A 16,269-nucleotide genomic window follows, 5' to 3' on the forward strand; every position below is an offset into this window, starting at 1 on the left:
TCCTGTGACCAGCACAAAATGTTTAATGGATGGAAGGGAAAGATTTCTTTGTCAATGGCAGCTTTCATCTTACCTAATGGGAAGGTTCCCTTGAAATCATTTCAGCAACAAGGAAATGGGATGTCTGTTTTACTAAATGATCTGTAATGCATTTCATCTCTTATTTATAGACAGTAAGATGCTCAACTGTACACAGTATATAAAGGTAGAAGTTTAAACAAGTTATCTGTTTAATGAAGTATGACATACATATTGTCCACAGCAAACAGAAAGAAGCACTAGGAAGTTGATTTTCATGTAAGGTCTCCAAAATTAATTAATGGTGAAAAAATTCTGTAAGACACAGTAAGGGTCCTCTCATCTATACATACACATAGATTTAAGGTCAAAGGGGACTGTCCTCCTGCATAACAATGGCCACAGGACCTCCACACTGATTTCTCTAATAAGCATACCGTACTGTGTGAGCTGTAATCCATCTTTAAGGGGAACATTCAACCTTCATTCATGACTCATTTTTACAGTTTGATTAACTCATACTTATCAATGCTCAATTAACTCATACTTATGCAATGACCACAAACTGTGTTAGAAGGAGGAAAACAGAATTCCAAATAATCTGTGACTGGGCTGCCACAAAAAGTGTCACAAGAAAAGATGATGTTAGAAATTAAAACCTAACTTTTATTTTAAAAATTAATCCTATTTCTTCAGTCCCTGATTTTAGTAAACTGAGTACTATGGCCATGTATCATTAACACCTCAAATTAAGGAAATATTAAGCAGATGAACTGAAATAATTCTCAGTCTATAAGCACCAAAAAAGTCAATATTAGGATTTGTATCTTTCTTAGCCACTATGTCCTAGGTGCAGTGTAGGAATCCAGACTCTTCAAACCAAAAAAGCTGAATGTATTACAATAACTCTGAGTCCTTACAGAGAGTGTGTTACATGGGCAGTTTTTCAAATCTGCAAGATACACATACAGTGACAGCATGTGACAAGAGAAAACAAGAAATTAATGCAGATAAGAATTTACAGGTATCATTCTAGCTAAAGGTCATAAGTAAAATCAATCTTGTATGGGAAGCAGATTTCCCATTACTGAAATATCCCTGGTATCTCATGACTGCAAGATTGCTCAGTACATCTCTAGTAATAAGGTTAACTCTGGCCAGTATGACTTATCATATCAAGAGTTATATAAGAATTATGCTCAGAGAGCAAAAGGTGCTGGAATATGCAGAAGATGCTAACTGCAGCAAAGAATATTAATTGTGGTGGGGCTGGTGGAAAGGAGAGCAGACAAAAAGAAAGGAACTTTGAGCGGTGGTGTCTCATCTAACAAAGTCAGAGTTCATGGCATGAGAAAAACTAAGATGATTAAAAGATATCATCCCAGTGTATGCTAGCAGGGGAGATCTGGTGGAGATGGCAGGAAAGGGAGTTAAGACATCACTTTTAAATGTAAGTAACTTTTTAAGGGCCAAGACAGCACAACAGAAATAAGAAGGAAAAGATGGTGTAGAATAAAACTGAATTTCATAGGCATCAAAGACTGTATTCCAGAGGGAAAGAAATATTCTGGAACATAAAGAAGAAAGGACACAAAACCATCACTGGCCTGAGTTCCTGTGCTCACTAATTAAGAAAAAGCAGTCTTGCAAAGACACAAAGACACGGAAAGATAAATCCTGCAATACATGATAGTAAACAAGGAATGCGGGGGGAAAGAAAGATCTAAAAGTAGATACTGTGTATAACCACCAGGTGGTTGAGAAGTGTATGACATATGGGGAGCTTAGAAGAAGATCAGATGGCAGAGGGGATGATTGAGTGGATGCCAGCAGGGAAGAGGCCACATGAAAGACCAAATCCAAGAAATTGGGTCTATGTATCCAAAGCTCGAGGTGACAGCCTTAAAGCAACGAGATAAATGAATCAGCTCTCAAGGCAGCAATGATGATGGATAAGGTGGGATAGGATCAGCTGCCAAAGGAGTGTAAAAAGGTTCTGGAAATATTCAGAAATGCATCATGGAGAGAAGGGGGAAGGGGGTGGGGGGGAAGAAGAAAGGGTACGGGATGGCATTGTTGGTTTACTTGGAAGTTATTAGGGAACACAAGCAATCGGATTTTATTTGATGTCTCAACAGTCATTTTTCTTTATGGAGTTTGTTAATGACTTTGTATAATATCACTAAATGTGAATGCTAGGAGACTATTATGGGCTCTATCCGGGATGAGGTGCATTGTTTCTTTGACTCTAACAGCGAGATACATACGTGCAGTACTTGCAGGGCTGCTGAGCTCCATACTGGACCAAACCTGAAAGCTCTTCTGAGTCCTTTCAGGGGTGATAGAGAGGCTGGCTGTCACTAAAATCCAAAAGAATTAAACTATGAAAAAAATGGCATGTAAGCGAGTATCTTTGCACTTGACTTACTGAGTCTGTGGATAATGAGAATGCTTGGCCTCTCCCAGGGATGATGTTTCAAATAGGAATAGTAGGAAAACGGTGGTTCTGTATCTTCACAGCACCTTAGTGAAGTTCTGGTTTATTCCAGAAACACGTTCCTCTCTGTGTGTGAGCTCAAGCAACTTACTGCAGTGTATGGGGACGTCCCAAACCACCTGCAGAGCAGTTCTGTCGAAGGTGCAGTGGTCATTTAAAAATGACCTTTTCTCACTGGTTTCTCAAGTACATCTTGAAAGTAAACAGGCAAATTCATCTCAGATCTGCAGTTACTTGGGCACTGAGCTTTCTTTATAAATCAAAGGGCAATTGTTTAGGCCCTCTGCTGAGTGAGGACAAAATCCCTGATTTTTTTCATAACAATGTCAGCCTTCCGCTCTAAGTCAGAACTCCAGTTGCTTTACAAATAAAATCTGAGATTACAGTCCCATTTGAAAACAGTTATTTTGGGCCCTATCCCAGAAGGTGCTGAGTGCCTTCAACTCCCACTGCATTCATGAGGGACTGAATGTTCTCAATGACGTACATAATTTTAGAGATTTTCCTTAAGAGCCAGATCCCCCATATCTTTTAACCTGAGGCACTGCTTACTCCTGCAAATCGAGCACAGCTTGACCCTGCAAGTCCTTAGCATGAAAGGTTGCACTTACTGCAGTGCCCAGTACCACTGACAATAATCACTACCATCCATAATAAAGTTTTGCAGGATGAAGCCTTAAATAAAATTTATGTCACTGACCTACAACCAACAGCTGCAAGAAAAAAGTAGGACTGCAATGAAAATTCCCAGCCCATTAACGTGGATATTGCACTACTCCAGCTTCAGACAAAAGCTGCATTAACTCTATCCTCCAAAAATGGTGCCGTCTAAACAGCTTAAGTAGACTCTCATTAAATATCAGTGTTATACTCTACAGTCTAAGGCTTCAAAATTTAATTGTATCTTAAATATGATTCATTAAAATTGTACTTGAGAGATCATCAGTGAGGTAAATGAGTTCCCCTTTGCAGCCTATGCTGCAGAACAGACAGATGTTAGCTAAACACCAGTGTTGGGCTTTATGTCCTGCAAATTATTTATAAACAAATTATCAAAAGGATGAGGAGTTAAGGCAATGAACAGTGGCACGCTAAAACCTAAAGAGGAGGCAGAGATTTGATCTGACTGCAATGTCCCCATTTGTACACCTATCTGGGAGCAACTACAAAAAGCACCCAGGATTAACTTCATGCATCTGGCACAGCACGCTGCGTGTTTGTGTGTGAACCTTCTGTCTGTGAAATGGTTAAAACTTAAGGTTACCCATCCAAGGAGTAGAAAATGAAGGTTCTCAGTTTGATGGACAACAGCTCAGAGATCCCTGATGTCCCAAAATATTAGGTTTCTCTTCTAATAATGTTGGAAATATTGCCTACTGTCATGATTAATCTTAGCAGCATCTCCGGCTGATTGCAGGTGACGCAGTCACAGCGCAGTGCCTGTGTTGGTTTCCACACACCGTCAAATCTGCTACAAATGCAGGGGTGAAGGGGAAAGAACTGTGATACCAGGTATCCCAGTGGCTAATAGATTGTGACATGAAAGAAGGAAACCTTTATTTTAATTCAAAAAACAAAAGCCAAATAGCAAAACTTATGTACGTGCCTAACTTTTTTTTTTCTTCCTCAAGTGGAAAACATTCGCCTGCTAACAACTCTTGGCTGGCATCAAGGGAAAGTGGAGGTATTTGCAGATGTGGAGGAAGACATACAAAACATTTTTCAAATCAAAGGCTTGAATTATTGCACTGGGTTCATGAAGTTTCACAGGCATGTAGACACACCATTGTCTACGCCCTGGAACAAGCTGCCCTTTCTTCGGGAAGGAAAAACAACCCAATGTTTCTTACAATCCGATCTGTATGTATCAGGGAGCTATCTATATTTTGAAATTCTTTGCATTGTCTGTGGTAAGGGTGTGCTGTTTTGGCCCAACAATGGCAACATTGATTTTAGAATTTCAGAATTTTGGTGCATAGAACAAACTGTGAAACAAAACCGGCCTGCTCTCAATAGTACAACAACAGTGCTCTTATATAAACTTGCCTTTCCTCGCCATTTTACATAGTCAAAGATCAATAACGCTCATTCAGCCAACATTATTAAAGCCATTTATCAGTGACTTTTTTTTTGTTGCTAATAAAAAGGATTTCGCCGACAAAGTTATGTCATCTTCCGCTCACTTGGTAGCAGCGCAGATAATTAGCTTTGTTGTGTCCCCAACAATTGGGCCTTGTTTATGAACTTACATTTATTAAGTGAAAGTATTTGGAAACTGATGGTACATTGAAGTTTGGTTGCCATGGGCAATAATCATCCCAAAAAAGTCATGACCTCCCTGTTATGCAGCTAGTAACTAATTGAAATGATACAAATTACTCTGATTCTCTGTCTGCCAATTTAGAGGCTGGTTGTGGTCAAGGGTCAAATGAGCTCCTATTCATGAAACTATGTTTGAAGTGGCTGCTGCCATAGCAAGGGGTTTGGTGTGGACGCTGCGACTCCTCTGGACATTACCCCATACTGTGGAGGAGAGGGTTGCACAGATAGCAAAACAATAAGCCTACCAAGGCTACCTTCGGCTGACACATCAAAAGCTTCTCCGTGTCAGTCATTTAGCAGTAGCTGCTACCAGCCAGGACATGGTTTACTGGGTAGGAATAAGTGTTGCATTCATCCCCAAGGGCTACCTTGTACGTTTAACTGATGCCACAATGCCTTCTGAGGTAAGTGTAAGAAATCAAAGAATCCTTCTACTTGCACTCAGTTCAGCAGGAAAAACAAAGGCCTCCTTTTCTTTGAGATGTACCAGGAAAAAATGAAAATCTGGTGGAATATCTGAAGCATCATCCTTTAAAAGCATTCAAAATGTTTTTGTGCTAAAAGAAACAAATTGTTTATCTCAGTAAGTATGGAGACCTCAACAATAAAAAGTTAATAGTGCCATGAGATTTTGTCCTTTAGGAAATTCTATATATTTCCAGGGAACGTTGCTCAAAGACTTATTAAATATGTACTGGTTTACTGGGTAAGCATTCACAATGCCATTAAAGAGATTTCTTTCTTTATGTAAGCTCCTACAGCTTTAACATGTCTAAATCTATTAAAAACATGATAGAAGAAACCATGCCACAAGAACAAGTCAGGCTCCTTGGATAATGAAGATTAACATTTTCTGTGTTTCAACATTATTTGAAAGATTTACCATGCAGTTTCAGTCCAGTGCGTTTCAACAAGTATTTCTGTCAATACCAAACGTGCTGTAGACAAACCAACACATGCCCGCACCACCTAGGAAGTGCACACAGCTATGATTCTTTTGGTTAGGTCTGTCTCTTACAATGTTTTTCTTTTCAGAAGATACTGGGAACAGTTAACTACAAAACCACAGCAAGAGCAGCTCAGGATGGTGCAGGCCAAGAAACACAAAGCCCAAAATGACACCACACATCATTGCATCCCCCAGTCCTCACCCAATTGTACCAAGCTCCTGTGCAATGAGTGGAGATGTCACCCATTCCCAGATATACCAGCAGCAGCTGCTAAAAAAACAAATACATGCTTACATCAGTGGGGACATAACTGCTCTCCCTCTGGATTCTGCTCTTACCTCTGTCACACAGGACGTGAGCGTGCTACAGTCGCTGACACCCTAAGAGTTAACGAGTTACAGTGAGCACCAGGGCACCCCCACGAGACCCGAGCTCAGAGTGAGCTAATTTGCCATGTTTCTTGACAGAATTTTAATTAGTATTTTGAATTTTATTTTTTGAAGCATTTTAAATTTTAGGGTTTGATTCTATAATTTTCCCTAATAATGTCTTAAGAATTCCCATATGTGCTCATTTGGGAAAAAATATAAATAAAAATATAAAAATATTTATTAAAATATACATAAATAAAAATATTGAAAGTATATTATTAATACTATATTTTTACATACAGATTCACTAAAATGTGGTACAATTTTAAAATATCTGTGATGCTCATGATCTAAGTAGTTGTCTACAGGTGTAAATACAAGTTAGAGTGAAAAATGGTAGTTTAGTTCCTTAGAAAATTATGTATTTTTTTCTATATACATCAGTGTATTCCTGGGGAAATTCCTACTTCTTGTCAGGTAATAAAAAATAAATAAATAAAAATTGAAAAACGTTCATTTTCAAATTAAATACATCAGTTTTGAAGTGTTGTTTTTAACAAGACACTGTCATGCTTAGAGGAAAGCGGGCACCTGTCATGAAAAATATTCATAGCAGAAAACCTAATTTTCTTTTAAACACAGAAAAAAAAAATTGACCAGTGCTATTACAGAAGTCCTTCAGTGCCATTCCATGTCAGCACTGTCATTATATCTCCTTTTGTGAAGACAGCTAAGAACATGTCTTTGAAAATTTATTCTGGGGCTGCCCTTGTGGCCTATTGATTGTGCTCTCATCTCATGTGAGAGACGTGGGTTCAAGAGAGAGGGCTGGCACGGCTGCTCTGAAGGGACAGGGTGCTCCTCGCCTGCTCCCACAGAAGCCATCCTGACCATTCAGAGGTTTCAAAACACATTTTAAACCGTGGGTCTTCTGAGGAATATTTTAACATTCTTCAGTGCAACACAGCAGGAGAGCTCAAACCATCTTTGTGATTAAGAAACTAAGCACATGCTGAAGAAGAAGTCTTTCCTCACTTAAAGGTCTGTGTTAACTCTTCGGGTTTTACCTAATTCATGCTCTTAAGGGCAGTATTTGGCGAAGAGGAGGCCTGCTTTCCCCCCCACTGACACCAGTGTGAAGTGTCTGTCCTTCCCACCACTTCAGTGGAGTTTCCTCTAATTTGCACCATCATGAGAGATGATTCAAGCCAACCTGTCCTACTATAAGCTCATCATCAGGTGTAACAACAACAACAACAACAACAACAACAACAACAAAACAGAGGCTGATGTTTTCCCTCACTGAATCTGCTACAGAATTAAGCTGTATGTTGGCTTCCAACTCAAACTAAGTGCATTTGTTTCCATCTTCTAGCCATGTGCACTGCAATAAGGGCAATCTTTAGGTCTGTATCCTCCAAGACACTTCAGAGATGCTGCTTAAGAGTGTCTCTCTTCCCATGCCTTAGCTTTGCCAGCAGCAGCAGCGACTACTTTGGTTATGCAATACACATATTTAACCACCCAATCACCCAAACACATTTTAGCATAAGGGAACATATCAGCTTAAAAGCAGGGGCAGGGAGTTGTTGAGTCAATGACATGCTTTCTTCCCAGTATCTAAATACAGTGCTAGGTGTTTAATCTGCATTTTAAAAAAGCCTATAAACATACATTTACACAATAAAACATAACGATCTGAAAGAGCCATTACAGCCAATTGTCCTTTGTGTCAACTAATTCCTTCCATCCCCTCCCCAAAGGTCTCTGCTGAGTCCCCCTTGGAGATACTACTTCCAATAACAACTCCCTTCCTCCCCACACCAGCTTCCCAGGCCGATCAAATCCTCATCCTCTGCTTTCTCCCGAGGCACTCAGAGAGGCTGGTGTATGTCCCCAAGGTAAAAAGGTCCTCAGTCCAAGCTACTACAGCCACTGTTCCGATCTGTACCCACCATGGATGGAGATCCATAAGATGATTTTTTTTTTTCTCCTGTTTCAGTTGAGAAACCTGAATTTCATAGGGAAAGTGTCAGGAATCTCAAATCTGCTGCCCAAATCTCCTGTCATCTCTTCTACAGGCTAATATAAATCATTGTCCTCTCCTCCAGGGGCTGTTTGCTGGCTCCTCACCTCTCCTGCTGATCTCACCGGTCAGCACGTGGCAGCGCACTGTTGTATTGCAAACCCAGCCCAGGATCCGGCTCCCTGTTGAGTGCATGCCATATATTTCTTCTCTTTGACTCCTACCATAAGAAAGAAGGCATTGAAATTCAAAGCACTAAGGAGTACATTCTTGTTGACTTATATTAAACACTGCCTTACTTCCCCCAAACCCCACTGCAAACACTAGTCATTTATATTAGAAGGTAAAGATCAGCATGGTTAAAGGCAATACAATCAGAGGCACCAAAAAATACGATATTTTTCTAAATGTGAATTTCTGTATGGGTCAGCTTCAGTGGATTAAAGCAACCTAAGAAGGTAAAACAGAAAATGAAAACTGCCAGGAGAGAAAATAGACATGCAGATCTCCTCTGGAATATACCCTTCCATTTTGCAGGGTGCGTTACCTCTTTGATGCCTCAGATCCTTATCCTCTCAATAAGCACCAGAACCTTCAAAATACCCAAACTTTTAGCCATTACACAACCCCTAGGGCTGTTCTAAAGATGACAAACACATTTCCTAGTAATTATTAAAATACATGTATGTAACTTACATGCATATACGTATTTACAGACATACACAATCAGCATTTCCAAAAATTCTCCTCTTTTCTAACCTAGGGCCTTGGCACAACAGCCAGTTTCACAGCACTTCTCAGCAGAGCTCGTTCCACCAGTGCTTTGTACAGGCTTGGGTACTAGGTGAGCTAAAACAGTTTGGACCCAAATCTCATCCTCAAACAGAACTGGGAAGTACCGCCAGGACTTTTGTTCTGGTGTGCAACCCAGTGGGCAAAGCACTGGCCCCTTCCATCCCTCAGCAGCATTCCCTGTGTTTTCAGTGCTCAGCACAAAGGACCTTCAGGTTCACCTTCAGACTGCAGCTGAAACTGCTACGGCCACCCCCAGGGCCAACTCCTGATCGTACACCCCCAGGGGAGGTGGAGAGGATAGATGGCTGATGAATGTTTATATTCCCTAGCTTTTTGCTTTTTAAGAATTTTCCCTTCATAAAATCCATTTCTTTATTCATTAAATTGTTCAATAGTTCAAAAAAGCTTCCTTAAACTATCATATACTGGAGCAAAATTAATTAGTACTCTTGGCTAAAATTCAATGAGAATAGAAAATAGATAAAAAATAAGAAAATTGGTATTAACTGCTTGCTAGCCAATCCCACATCTCAACAAATAACAATGGTCTGTTTATGCTGCATTACTCTTCTCTAATCTCCACATATTACTATAATTATTAACTACTAGTCCTAAAATCTATAGAGTTATCATTATTGTTATTATTATGAAACTCAATCTCATTTTCATGTCATAAAGATAAACCAAATCTCATTTCAATTAGTTGCAGCAGGAGGGAATGAACTTTAAACAGACATTTAATTTCTGAAAAAAAAATTAGGAAGTTCTTCATGGAAATGTTATGGCATTTTGAAACAGATTAATAGTTCGGTATGAACACATCCACCCTGCAGCTAAATGACGGCTGTACTGAGAGCAGGAGACAGGTTAAATGAGCAAAATCAGTTGATACCACTGGTTTGGATCTAATCAAATAGTATTCATTTTTATGACTTTTTAGCTACATTATTTTTTCATCCCATGTGCTACTGAATTGTTACCATGGGTTCTCTGCTTTGTAATTGGATTATGTTTGTCCTTAACGCATTTGATTGTTAAGGAAGCACTAGGACCAGCAGGGTACTTGGCATTCTGGCTCCTCTTCCAAATGGTTCAGTCACATTTCCCACAATGATTGCACTCTTGGACACACCATGCTTCACAGAAGCAGTCTTGTGCATATTTTATCATCACTCGAGGGCAGGATCTAAGCTCTACGGGGCAGCCTGCCTCCCCAGCACACCCAGCATCAGGCTGGCCCTGAAGTCTGCTGCCCCTCTCCCAGGTGGTAAATGCAGCCCCCGGGGGGCAGACCCTGCTCTGTGAGTTGATCCATGATGCACATGAATGTGACAAGGCTGACAGAGCACGCCACGAAGGGTGCAGTTCTGGGTCCTCTGGGTCGGGGAAAGGGAGACCAACACGAGACAGGTTCCTCACCAACTCAATCCATGACTACAATGTGGCTCTCCAAATGTGCTCAGCACTCTGTCAGACATTGCAATGGTGACAGAAGCCCTCAAGCCTTGGGCAATCCTAGTATTTCTGACCCCGTTGATTAATATATGTCTCAGACAGTGTCCTTTTTACAGACACTTTTGCAAAGCTACGGAATTACTTAATTATTCTTTGCCCACCAGTCCCAAGTTTGAAACCCAAAGCTGAAAAAAAAAAAAAAAAAAAAAAGTCAACAGATTGGGGATCTGGGGATCTTCTTGACTCCCCTTTATCTGTCAGCTCTTCTGCCTGCTTTTTCCCCAGTTTCTCACTGAAAAGCAGCAGCTGGCCGAGCAGCTGTACCTGCACCATTCTCGCATAGAGCACATAGAACACTCCCCCCTCCTGGTTAGCGCCCAGATTACAGCTGTCTGCCAGAGGAGACATCCCACCCACGTCTTCTCCCCAGTGGCAGTTTACACCGTCATGTTTTCATCCTCTCCTAAAGTATGTTTAGACTTCAGAACCATTACAGGTTTGACATTAGGCCAAGACTGAAACACAGAAATAAAAAGATATCCTCTAAACGGAAGCATTTCACAGATCCTGTAGATATGACTTGAAATCCAGCCTGATGAAGTCAGCGCAAAGAAGATTCTCTCTCTCCTTCTGCTGCCATCAGCTATTTTTATCCTAGCACTCAGGCAGCCAAAGGAAGTGATACACCCAGGAATCACCCTGCAGAAAGGGGCACCATCATCTGGTGTAGACCAGGACATGGAGAGGTGGTGAAAGTCTCGGCCTAACAGCTGGAAGAAGGAGAAGTGGAGCAAGGAACACAGGACTGGCAGAAACGAGCAGGTGGGAAAGTAGGGGTGACTAATACCAGATGAAGAACTTTGTTAGCTGAGATTAAGAGATAAACCAAGACTAAATTAGAGAACATTTGCCATGTAAGGACAAGAAGCTGGGAGAAAGCGGAGAAAATAAGGAAGGGATAATGTATAAGAAGCAAGAAATGTGTGGGAGAGACAAGACTCATCCAAAAAGAAAACAGAAAGTAGAGAAGTGGAAGAGATTGAAATGAGAGAGTCAGGTGAAAAGACCAACCATATCTTGAGGCATGAGGGAAAACCAGGCTTCTTGCATGTCAAAATTCCTCCACTCTCAGCAAGCATCTGTGAAATCCAGTGGTAAAGTATGTCTCATTCCAGTATTGTGCTGGTTCACACATCAAGATGACACTTTCTGTTATTAATCAATCCATCAATTCAGCAGCCAAGTCACTGTAGTGAATCTAAAGATACTAGCTCTTCAGGCAATCTAAAACAGGAGCTATGTGATGTTTCATACCAGATTTTCCCAGTCAGACCATGTTTGTCTATTTAACAGCCGAGGAAATCACACAAATAAAACCAACATTAAAACAACAAACACCAACACTCCCATTCAGGAACATCAGAATTAAGTTTACTTCACATAACTCTAATTTAACTCCCTTTTATATTGCAGCACAGCATTTAGTAACATAATTGCCTGCCATTTTTTTCTGCAGGACCTTCTGACTGCATGGCCCTTAATATCCTTTTAATGTAGGGTTGGCTGTTATTTTGGCTGTAATAAAAAAATGAAGTGGCTTGTTTCCTTAAAGTAGATTAATCTTGAATTAAGGCTGTGTAATATCATTTTAGGTCTCTGGTTACTCAAGCAATACCCGCAGAATTGGCAGCAGTGCAGTCTGTTGGCCCGACAATGCAACTCCCACTTGCCTTTTCCTTGCTGTATATATATATTAACACAAATCATTGTTAAGAAGAACGAGCTGCATAAATTCATCAGATTATCTCATATAAAACTGCAGGTAGGATCTAATAACAAAACATGCAGCCAAGGTAGCTTCTCTGTAGTATTATCACAATGCAAATATGACTCCAAATATCTCTTTCCTGCCTGAGGCACTGATCACACCACATACAGCAGCAACCCATAAAGAGCTCAGAAAACTTTTAGAGAAAGCTAAAAAGTTCTACATGAGCACTAGCTAACAGCCAAATCACCTGGCAAAGATTTCATCATGCACCTTCACAGTTCCTACATTTCAGAAAATAAGAACTTGGCACTTCATGGAAGAAAAAAAAATAAAATTAAAATTAAAATTAAAAAACAAACAAAAAACAAACAAACAAACAAAAAAACAGTCTCCTTTAGGACTGTTCCAATTGGGCATCCAAACTCTTTAGCACTCTATTTTAATAAAGCTGGCCCACCTCTTCCGACAGTCCTAATGTACTTATGCACATGCACTCGAACACTTCCTAAGATGAGTGAATGGCAGTGACTTTCTGAAAGCTTTTGCTCCAGATCAGTGAGACAATAGCAAGTCTGTAACTAAGGAAAACGTGCTTATTACCATATCAATTAGGTGGATCACCTCAGCCATTCAAATCACTAAGGCTTATTTGTTTGCTGTATTTCCTAATTGTTTCTGGAAGCAGTTCAGTGCTTTCCCTCAACAACGAGTTTGCCTTATTAAGCTTATCCATGCACGAGAGGCAGAGATTCTTGACATGCTCTGGATTGCTTCTGCTCCCATCTGTGCTAACCAGCAGTGAAGAAAGTTTTGGGGTGCTCACAAACCCCATAGCTATAAGGCTCCCCAGTCACACCAGGTTATGATTTATTAGAGTTGTTAAAATGGGAGAAGACGTTGTTACAGGTTTAGGAAACTACAGAGAATTGCCATTTAAGCCACACTCAAATCTCAAAGGAAAAAGGATTTACTCGGAAACAGCAAAAGACTGTGGCGTACGGTTCTCTCTTGAAAGCCAGTTCATAAGCCAAAGAGTGACTTCCCTTTGAAAAATGACTTATTTTATACCTTAAAGAATCCCAGACATATTATTGATGGTTTACAATAGTGTTAATGGAATCTCCAGAGGTAATAATAATGATAATTTGACATTATGCACATTTTCTGTTTGAAGATTTATCTGGGATTCCTCAGAAATACAGCCACATATGGAGTAGCAGGAATCAGCTATTTAGCAGCATACTGTGATACCACAATAGTGTCAGCTATTCAGGAGGGAAAGTGAAAAATGTATTTCAGAGACCTCAAACAGAATGCAGGAAGAGTGAATGGAATAATCCAGCTATAACCAAGATGCTTGGGCTATCTAAAACAAAATCAAAAGATATTTAATTCCCCCAGGTTTTCAAGACCTTGACTTTACATTTCAAGCTAACGCATGCTACCTGTACAGCATTTGTTTGTAGTACCATGGGATATTAGGACAGTGTAGTTGCAGAAAGGAAGACTACTACCCCTGAGTCAGTAACATCCCTTCTCCAGTCAGAATCACAGAGATTTTCAGCCATGACTGAAATGCTTTTGCTTTAGTAAATAAATAAATCGTTAAATAAATTATTACACTAAATAACTATTAACAATGTCTAGAATTCAATGCAATTTTTGTGATTCTCTCCTAAGAAGTTTAATGTTTAATAATGTTTACAATGATTTTGGCATTGCTCAAATCAAAAGCTTATATTGAAAAAAAAAAAAAAAAAAGTAACATCCACAAATTCTGCTTATGAAGGTAAGACAGAGTTTCATCTTCTTGTGCATTCCTTATAACCAGTCCTCCTTTGCTTTGTCATTAAAGTATTGTGCTGCCAGCTACCATCAGGGTTTTATGTGTATATGTACGTGTACTTATATATAAATATACCTGTGTGTATATATATACACACACATACAGGTATGTTTATAAAACTGGTGGTCTTCATAATGATAAGTTAGAAAATTCTCCTCTTAAAGGTGCAGAAGGAGGCAGAGAATCCAGTTCATTTCTCGTAAGACTTCCTTCTTATGTACTGCACAGCCAGCTGATGCATTTATTCAAGGCCACACACTTATGCCAAATGCACAGGGTGAAATCATTGATCACCATAATAATCTTTTCAAAACAGAACCATCCTCTGTTCCTTGCTTTGGAGCCTGCTGCCTAAGTAGTGATTAGTCTCCATATTTATGGTCTTGGAGGGCCATGGAGGAAAAGTGCTAAACATGCACTGGCTTTCGATATAAAACCACTGGGTCCTGCTGGGTGTGCCCCAAAGGCACCCCTCTGAAAGCAGAGGGATTTCACCTTGAGTTGTGAGGCTTTGTTTTAGAGAGCTTTGCCCTTTTTCCTGCAGTCATGCACAATCCAGCCGAGTGACAACGATGTTTAGTAAAGCAGCAGAACTAAATGAAGTGTTCTGAGAAGGGTCACAGGAAAAAAAAAAAAAAACAAACTACTAATAGGAATATTATTGGAGTTCTTTTATTACTTCTCCGCATTTCAGGGAGGGGTTTGTTATTAATATCTTTCTTCCTGATCTCCTTCCAGACTGGTCTTCATATTTTAAACCTCCATTCTCTTTATTTTAGGGCCCTCTGCAATGGTTTGTAAATGTCACCATTTGTCATGTGTAAACTCATTTGTAAAACAGGCTAAAACCTTCCAGTTTTTCCCTGCTGCAGTCCAATGATCCTCCCAGTTTTAGAGACAACAAAGTGTTTGTTGCCTCTAATACTCCTTCTTCGCAGTGCCTGACAGTGCATCTTACAGGACATGAACTACCCCTTCACTTCAAGAACAGCCTGGCATTTGGTTTGGAATAAATATAGCCTTCAGGCAGTGATGTGCAAGCAGCATAAATACAAACCAGCCAGTCCCTGCTACATCCTGAGACCAGCTTGTTTTCTTTGCTTGGTACAGAAGGAAAGAATGAGGATGCCAGCTATAGGGCAACTTACCATGACACCAGGATGAAGTAGCTGGACTAGGTTAGAGAATAGCAGCCCCCCATTTCCCCACTGCACAGCACTGGAGATGTTCTCCTCCTTAGAGCAGCCAATGTAACTCTTCAGGTAGCCACTAGTTAGTCCAGATCTGTCAAATGATTTGGCTTAGCTTACAGACCTTTAGTACAGGATCACTTCTGACTGAGCCGGGTTAATGATTCATTACCCAAGCGGTTGTGCTGTCATAGCTGAGGCTGATAACCTGCAGAGGAAGCAGCTATCATAACCTAGATCAGTCACGTTTGTAGGAGCCCTCAGATCCTGAGATAGCTTATTCAAGTTCATACAAATTCAGACCCAGTGATTCTTCAAAATATAACTTCTTCATAATGAATAAATTCTTCTTATGAATAAATTCTACATAATATAAAAATATTCTTCAGAATATATTCAATACATAAAAATATATAAAGCTTTGAGCCTACCCCCCAAGATACTAACACAGGTACTGTCGCTGGCTGCAAGGCTAAGGTAGTAGCAGAGGGACAACCACACATGATTGATCATTCTCACCTATCTGCCTTGGTGAGGTTTATGCTACATAAAAACATTACCACAGAGATAAGAGTAAGATACTACCCCTGTACCAAGGGTAACAACAGTAAGTCAATGTAATGTACTCACGCATGTGTTTTACGAAGCTGACAGGGAATACTTAAGCATGAAGGATGAGAGAATAGAAGGCTAGGAAGAGTTTTTGCCTCAAACTGTAATAACATTTTCCATTTTCAGACCTCCTTGATCGTCTTTTGTGACCCTTTTGATGGCTGAGAAACTCTGCACTGTACCTTGCTGCCTCTCACAAACATGGCAACACCTCGGTAATAACTGGGGCCTGTTCTCCAAGTTCTTAACTGAAGGTAGTAGAAATTTGTTCATGGACTTCACATTTGGGGCTACAGACAGTTTACAAGCTTACATTTGGTATCCAGACCCTTAATCAAAAATAATAATACCTAATATCAGAGAAGTAGATAAATGACAACTCTGAGCTTGGTTTGCTCCCCTTCACAGGATTTGCC

Source organism: Aythya marila (assembly GCF_965140915.1).
Source record: "Aythya marila genome assembly, chromosome: 8".
In the NCBI taxonomy this organism is placed as follows: domain Eukaryota; kingdom Metazoa; phylum Chordata; class Aves; order Anseriformes; family Anatidae; genus Aythya; species Aythya marila.